The sequence below is a fragment of the Gopherus evgoodei genome, unplaced genomic scaffold (genome assembly GCF_007399415.2).
Source record: "Gopherus evgoodei ecotype Sinaloan lineage unplaced genomic scaffold, rGopEvg1_v1.p scaffold_32_arrow_ctg1, whole genome shotgun sequence".
Lineage (NCBI taxonomy): Eukaryota > Metazoa > Chordata > Testudines > Testudinidae > Gopherus > Gopherus evgoodei.
In genome coordinates this window covers 3,377,968-3,383,934 of record NW_022059994.1, presented here as the reverse complement: position 1 = coordinate 3,383,934, position 5,967 = coordinate 3,377,968, and the positions used below count along the sequence as shown (strand labels likewise).

The following is a 5,967-nucleotide window of genomic DNA, read 5'->3' as shown; positions in this document are numbered from 1 at the left end:
CCGGGGGGGGCGGGTCTCTCTCCCCTTCCCTCCGAGCGGGGCCCCCCGGGGCAGGGGCCGGGCCGGGCTGGGGGCTCTGCCCTGGGAGAGGCTCCTGGGGAGCAGCGGGAAGGGCCCTGCTGGAGATTCCCCTCTCCCGGCTGCAGCCAGGGCTCCGGGCTCCCAGCACCAGCCGCCGGGGCTCGGGGATCTCGCCAGGAGCCTGGGAGCCAGAGTCACCGCAGCGGCTGCGAGTCACTTCCTGCTGCCGGGCCGGAGCCCAGCGCTCGCTGCCCCACCGCCGCCTCCCGGCTGCTCCCTGGGTCCTAGCGCTGAAACCGTCACTCTGCAGCATCCCTGGGTCCGGCTCCTGTTCCACTCCCAGGCTCTAAGGACAGAAGGGCCCATCATGAGCATCTAGCCCAGGGGTTCTCACGACCAAATTTGGTGGCCTCAGAGTGTGTCCAGTAACTCTCGCTGGTGCCTGTTCTGACACTTTCCCCTAAAATTCTAACTAACTTTAGGAGAAATCAATAGACACACACAGAGGTAAGCAGGGGAACGGTCTTCCCAGTGTGGGGAAGAAACTTTTCTGGCGTATTCACCACCAAGATGGAATGGAATAGCAAACTGAGCTGAGTCCTCGCTCCCACTCCCTTTACCCAGAGACCTGCCTGACCTCGAGGACTCCCCTTCCACGATCATCCCTGAAACCCTGACAAGGCTGGGCCCAGGATTCCTGAGGGGGCTTCTGTTGTTGCAATCACTCAGGACAGAGGCTACGGTGTCGCATCCCCACTCTGGGGTGCTCTCTTCACTCTGGACCCATTCCTGATGTCACCACTCAGGATTACATAGAGTTCAGAACAAATACGATTTATTAAACAGCAAGTAATAGAAAACATAAGGAAATAATAGGAAAGGAAAACATGATGTCATCTCATGCTGCCCAGGGTCCTCCCCTTGCTCTCCCCAGCTGCTCACCACACCCTGCTCCAGACCCAGCTGCCCTCTGCCTCAGTGCTTCTGCTGCTTTGCCTCCAGCCCAGCTCTGGCTACCCCTCTCCCCTTAGCTCTGCCCTTCTCTGGCAGGCAGCTCCAGCTCACACAGATGACGGGCTCCTGACTCCCTCATTGGCCTGCCTGTCCTGTCAACGAAGCTGACCTAGAACCTTGGCCTCTCCCCATTGGCCCTGGGGAGTAGTCTCAGGGTTTTCATTTCTCATTGGCCCTTCCTGTCTTTTGTTACTGGGAGAGGCCAACCAACCCCCCCCCCCCAACTAAGTTTCAGTAAGGTGCCAACAGTCATGTGGGCAGGCATCTTTACAGAGTATGTGAGCTTCAAAGCATCCTTCAGGTAAATTATACGTTTCTTTGTTTACTCTGTTCTTCTTGTTGGTGATGGACAGCCAGATAAGAGTTTTCCAACACCCACAGTTGGTCCTTTTTCGTCTCTGAGGAGTTTGAGTGGGATAATCCCCAGAACCGACATAGTTCAGTAACAAAAACTTTGACATATGTCTGGGTCTTTATGGACAGATCCTTGATTTTGAGCCTGCTGAGCGGGTTATACCATAACAGCAAATGTCCAGGGGTGTTTGCAGAGCACAAGCGCTGAAGCTCAGAAACATCCCTGATTAGTCACCTTCCCAACTAGCCAATTGCCTTGCATCCACAGCTGATTGATTGCTGCCAGATCCCCACCCGCCCCAGGCTTAGGCTTTCAGCCCTGGGAGGTGGGGAGGTCCCGCAGGTCCGCCCTGACTGACAGCTGTTGCCACTGCCCTGCCACTCTGACAGCGGCCAACACTGCCCTCACCTCATGAGTACCCCCTCCAGCACCCCACTGCACCCTCTCCAACACCCCTCACTCAAAAACCCCCACCAGTTCCCACCCCCCATCAGTGTCCTCTTTTGGGGCACCTGCAGTGTGGTCAGCCTAGCAACAAACATACATTAAAATCTCACCATTCCACATGCACTGGTGTCACACGCATTTCAAGGGCACAATATTCAGCAGATCATGAGTTTTCCAATGATCCCTTCACCGGCACACTTGGCACACAGTATATCATAATCATACACAAGAGGTGAACATGGGGTGCAGAGGTTATCACAAGAGGGATGCAGTGTGGGGAGAGTGGGGCAAAGAAACTCTCTGTCATCCCAATGCAGGACATGGCGGGACATGGGGAGGGCGTGACAGGCTGGCTATCGAGGGCCATGAAGGCAGGCAGGGAGAGGAGCCCCTCTGCAGGCTTGGCCCAGTCCACTGGAGCTGCTGGGGAGAGGAACCCCTCCTGCACCCCAGCCCTGGACTACAGGAGCTGCCACGGCAGGGGAGAGGTGCCTCTCACCTGGCCCCAAGCCGCTGTTGTGAGAGAGGGCTGGGGGGTGTCCTCTCCCCACCGCAGTCTGCACCCCAAACTCCTCATCTGCATCCCCATCCCACAGTCCACACGCCTACCCAGAGCCTTCACCCACTGCACCCAACCCTCTGCCCAGCCCTGAGCCCCCTCCCAACACCCCAATTCCCTCATCCTCAGCCCCATCCCAGAGCCCACACCTGCCCCGGCCACCCAGCCCTGAGCCCCCTCTCACACTCTGAACCCTTCAGCCGCACCCCCACCACATGAATTATGTTCTGTGCACCAGTATGGAGATGATGGGTCACATACTGGTGCATAGAACCAAATGCATTCCGCACATGGATGTAAAAGATGAGGGAACACTGGTCAGAGCACATAAGATGCTCAGAGTGAGTTTACACTAGGAAATCTGGTGGAGAGTCACAGAGATCTGTTGGCTAATCCTGCCTTGGTGCATGGGGAAAGCCGCAGACAGAGATCAGCACTTCTCACACATCAGACACTTCACACAGGAGAGGGACTTCATAAGTGCTTGGACTGTGAGAAAGGTTTCAGATTCAAAAATTAAGATGATGTTTAAAAAAAAAAGGAGCTCAGGCAAGCATACCAGAAAACCAAAGAGGCAAATGGATGCTCTGGGCCAGAGCCCCAGACACGCCACTTCTATGATGAGCTGCATGCAATTCTAGCAGAGGGCCCTACCACTACCCCACCTCTATCCATGCACACCTGCAAGGGGGGAGTCTCACACGACAGAGATGAGGATTTTGGGGATGAGGAAGATGAGGAGGAGGAGGTTGAGGATAGTGCACAGCAGGCAAGTGGAGAGACTGTTCTCCCTGAGAGCCAGGAACTTTTTGCCACCCTGGAACCAATCACCTTCCCAGCCCTTTGAAGGTGGGCTCCTGGACCGTGAAGCCAGAGAAGGCACCTCTGGTGAGTGTACCTTTGTAAATATAATACATGGTTTAAAAGCAAGTGTGTTCAATGATTCATTTGCCCTGCAGACTTGGGATGCATTTGCAGCCAGTACAGCTAGTGGGAAACGCTGTCAATGTGTATGGGGATGGAGCGGAAATCCTCCAGGGACATTTCCATGAAGCTCTCTTGGAGGTACTCCAAAAGCCTTTCCAGAAGGTTTCTGTGCAGTGCAGCCTTATTCTGTCCTCCATGGTAGGACATTTTACCACGCTATGCCAGTAGCCTAATATCATTGCATAACAAAGCCTGGCAGCATAGGGTCCTGGTGTTTGCTGGCATTCAAGCAACACCCGTTCTTTATCTCTCTGTGTTATTCTCAGGAGAGTGATAGCATTCAGGCGCACCTGACTGAAATAGGGGAATTTTATTAAGGGGACATTCAGAGGCAGGCCCGGCTCTAACATTTCTGCTGCCCCAAGCAAAAACAAAGAGCGCCGCCCCCCCCGAGCATCGCATCACACCGCCCAAGTCCCCACCCCCGAGCGTCGCCCAAGTCCCCGCCCTCCTGAGCATTGCGATGCCCAAATCCTCACCCCCCGAGCGTTGCACAGCCCAAGTCCCCGTCCCCCTAGCGTCGCCCAAGTCCAAGCCCCCGAGTGTCGCACTGCCCAAGTCCCCGCCCCCCGAGCGTCGTGTCACCCAAGTCCTCGCCCCCCCGAGCGTCGCCCAACTCACCGCCCCCCCGAGCGTCGCGTCGCCCAAGTCCCCGCTCCCCCGAGCATCGCACCGCCCAAGTCCCCACCCCCGAGTGTCGCGTCGTGCTGCCCAGGTCCCCGTCCCCCATGTCGCACCGCCCAAGTCCCCGCCCCCGAAGCATCGTGTCACCCAAGTCTCCTACCCCTCCCGAGCACCGCACTGCACCGCCCAAGTCCCCGCCCTCCCGAGTGTCGCGCCTTCTAAGTCCCTGCCCCCCTGAGTGCCGTGCCGCTGAAGCCCACCCCACTCCGCCCCCCCAGAACGGTGCCCCGCCTCCCAAGCCCGGCCACCCTCAGCGCCGCGTGGCCGAATCGAAAAAAAACAAAAACAAACTCGAGTGCCGCCCCCTCCCGAGGTGCCGCCCCAAGCATGTGCTTGGTGGGCTGGTGTCTGGAGTCGGCCCTGTTCAGGGGTATCTGTTCCTGCTGCGCTGTTTGCCTGTGGCTGAAAAGAAATCCTCCCCGCAGTTAGCCATGTGATAGGAGAGGGGGCCATTCACACTGAGCTGTTTGCATTAGGCTAGCAGGGATCTTCCTGGATACCAGCCACACAGTGGGAGGAGGGGTGAAGCGATCATCCCAGATAATTGGAGGCGGGGGGGGGGCAGTTAGTTGGATTTCTGCTGCCCATTAACCCGAAAACCGCAACACCTCCTTTTAAATGGCCAACTCAATGGGCTTTGCTTGGTATGGGAAAGGAGGGCGCTGCTCTTTGAAACCATTCCCACATGTTATGAAGGTTGAAGAAGCTGAAAGACTATGGGTTACCATGGCTGCCTGCAAGCTGAATTCTGTTGCCCAGCCCTGCGTGTGTGATCTCCAGGGCCGGCTCTAGGCCCCAGCGCACCAAGCACGTGCTTGGGGCGGCGTGCCACAGGGGGCGCTCTGCTGGTTGCCTGGATGGCGGCAGGTGACTCCGGTGGACCTCCCACAGGCGTGCCTGCGGAGGGTCTGCTGGTCCTGTGGCTCTGGTGGAGCATCCGCAGGCACACCTGCAGGAGGTCCACTGGAGCCGCGGGACCGGCGAGCGGCAGAGCACCCCCCGCGGCATGCCGCCGTGCTTGGGGTGGCGAAATGGCTAGAGCCGGCCCTGGTGATCTCTCACACCAAACCAGCAGGCACTCAATATAAGAGGCAATATGCAACCTTGTACTGAAAGCACATGTGCTATGTAATGTGAATAGTTTGGTTCACCACGAAAGAGTCTACCCATTGTTCTCTAAAATGTGTTTTTTTAAATACTATTTTCCCTTTTTTCCTTCCCACAACTGCAAATGCTTCAACGCTTTCCCTATCATCTCCATCCCAGAGGTTAGTGCAGATAAGAAGGTGAAAAAAAATGCACCTGCGATGTAATTGTCTCTGAGCTCATGCAGTCCCCCTGCACTGAAAGACCTGAGCAGAATGCATGGAGGCAAACAATGTTAGAGTCCAGGAAAGTGGTAAATGAACATGAGGACAGGAGGGATGATCAAGATGAGAGGTGGCGGGAGTGCGATGAGAGGAGGCAGGGTGCAATGCTGTGCCTACTGAGGGATCAAACTGACATGCTCCAGCGTCTGGTGGAGCTGCAGGCAAGGCAGCAGGAGCACAGACTGCCGCTTCAGCCCCTGTGTAGCCGCCCGCCCTCCTCTCCAAGTTCCATAGCCTCCTCACACAGACTCCCAAGAATGCGGGGGGAGGCTCTGGGCACCCAACCACTCCACCCCAGAGGACTGCCCAAGCAGTGGAAGGCTGGCCTTCCATAGTTTTGAAGTGCAGTGTGACCTTGTCCTTCCCTCCTCCCCTCATCCACCACCCTACCTGGTGCTTCCCTCCTCCCCTACCCCTTCTGGGCTACCTTGGCAGTTGTCCCCATGTCTGTGTGATGAATTAATAAAGAATGCATATTTTGAAACAACAATGACTTTTTTGCCTCTGCAAGAAGTGATTGAAGGGAGGAG

The 5,967-nt window shown here is 56.6% G+C and overlaps 3 protein-coding genes across 7 annotated transcripts in view; all 3 read left to right on the top strand.

Moving 5' to 3' along the window:
* The window catches only part of LOC115640751 (zinc finger protein 436-like), a 452,700-nt gene that overhangs the window by 328,599 nt on the left and 118,134 nt on the right, over positions 1–5,967 (top strand). The gene's annotated exons all lie outside the window — the stretch shown is intronic.
* Positions 1–5,967, top strand: part of LOC115640827 (zinc finger protein 300-like) — a 308,757-nt gene that overhangs the window by 265,649 nt on the left and 37,141 nt on the right. The window lies entirely within an intron of this gene.
* Positions 1–5,967, top strand: part of LOC115640730 (zinc finger protein 260-like) — a 341,512-nt gene that overhangs the window by 323,805 nt on the left and 11,740 nt on the right. The gene's annotated exons all lie outside the window — the stretch shown is intronic.